The following is a 1,350-nucleotide window of genomic DNA, read 5'->3' as shown; positions in this document are numbered from 1 at the left end:
GGTCACTGTTTGGCAGGCAGAATAGCTAACTGACAGCTGCCTTGGGAAGGTTCTACACCCACAAGAGCTGGGGCAACCTTTCACAACAGGGAAACTTCTTGGCCAACATGTAAGCTCCATAAAGAGGCTGGAGCCATGATGCTCAACTCAAATTTGCCTGACTCCTTTTTTCCTACTCTGGGCTCAGACCACCCAGAGGGGCAGAGATGCTGATCTGATCTGGGAGGATCCCTGGACCTTGCTCCATAGCATCAAACTGGAGATAACAAAAGGATCTAAGGGGTTGGAAAACAAAAGACCAGTTTACATCAGACANTGATTTTTGAAAGTCTTTTTGAGCTCAGGAAACTGGAGGCAGATACGATGCAGAAAAGCCAGCCTGCTGTTTGTCCATTGGTCTATCCTGAGCACTTTTGAACATTTCATATATAAATGGGGTGGTACTGCTTATGCTTGATCTTTTTCCTACAAGTTGGGCAAGTGTAAGCATTCTTAAGGGAATCACGGAGGCACTGGCTACAGAAGACGTGGCCACATTCTGTAGAAACAATGAGACGCCCATTCTGTACAGTCTCAGAGTATCCATCCATGCATATAGTACAACTGACAGTACCTGAGGGCCTGGGTCCAGTAGCTTGTCATCCTTGCTGCTTCGAGGAGTATGGGTAGTCACATACACATCTTTGTCCCTAGACAGTTCCTCATTGTCACTGCTCACCACACAGCTGTCAGCATGGTCTTGGCATAACCTCCTCCCATTTCTCCTTGGCCTTCTCCTTTCTTCAACAATCACAACAGAGTTATTGTGAGTCAGGTCCACAACCACGGGCTCTAAAGATTCACAGGTGAGGTCCATGATTTCATCTCCTACAGTTTCCACAAGTTCTATGGGTTCTGTTTCCAAGGAAACCTCAGGGGTTGAAGTTGTTTCCCAAGTTCACTTCTGGGTTTGTCTAGAATTTACGGTCCCACCACGCCACTTTCTTTGAGGATTTCTTGTACTCGTTGTGCTCTTTGGCTTCAATCCACAGAAAAGGAAGTGATCTACACCAAGGTTTATGGTGTGGTAGGATGTTCTCAATCTCTTGTGCCTACTGAATACTCATCCTGTGGTTTACAATTTGGAGCCAACTAGATGTGCACTATTTCCAAATTTTGGAGCTGGGGTTGTCTGCCACATGCCTAGGCCAATGCGCTCGGGCAAGGATGCACCGACTCCAGCCACCGCTGAGGAGACCTGCTCAAGCAAGTCTCCACCGCCTCTCGAAGACCCACTTCCGCCATTTCTGATTTTGTTAATCAGAATACTGTCCCTGTGCCCTCTAGTTAGTCTGGCTAAGGGTTTATCTA

At 47.1% G+C, this 1,350-nt stretch overlaps 1 pseudogene; it reads right to left on the bottom strand.

Moving 5' to 3' along the window:
* Positions 1-422: 422 nt before the first annotated feature.
* On the bottom strand, positions 423-1,018 carry LOC110315353 (annotated as a pseudogene).
* Positions 1,019-1,350: the final 332 nt, after the last annotated feature.

Source organism: Mus pahari, unplaced genomic scaffold (assembly GCF_900095145.1).
Source record: "Mus pahari unplaced genomic scaffold, PAHARI_EIJ_v1.1 scaffold_15868_1, whole genome shotgun sequence".
Lineage (NCBI taxonomy): Eukaryota > Metazoa > Chordata > Mammalia > Rodentia > Muridae > Mus > Mus pahari.
This window is presented reverse-complemented; position numbering and strand designations above follow the sequence as displayed.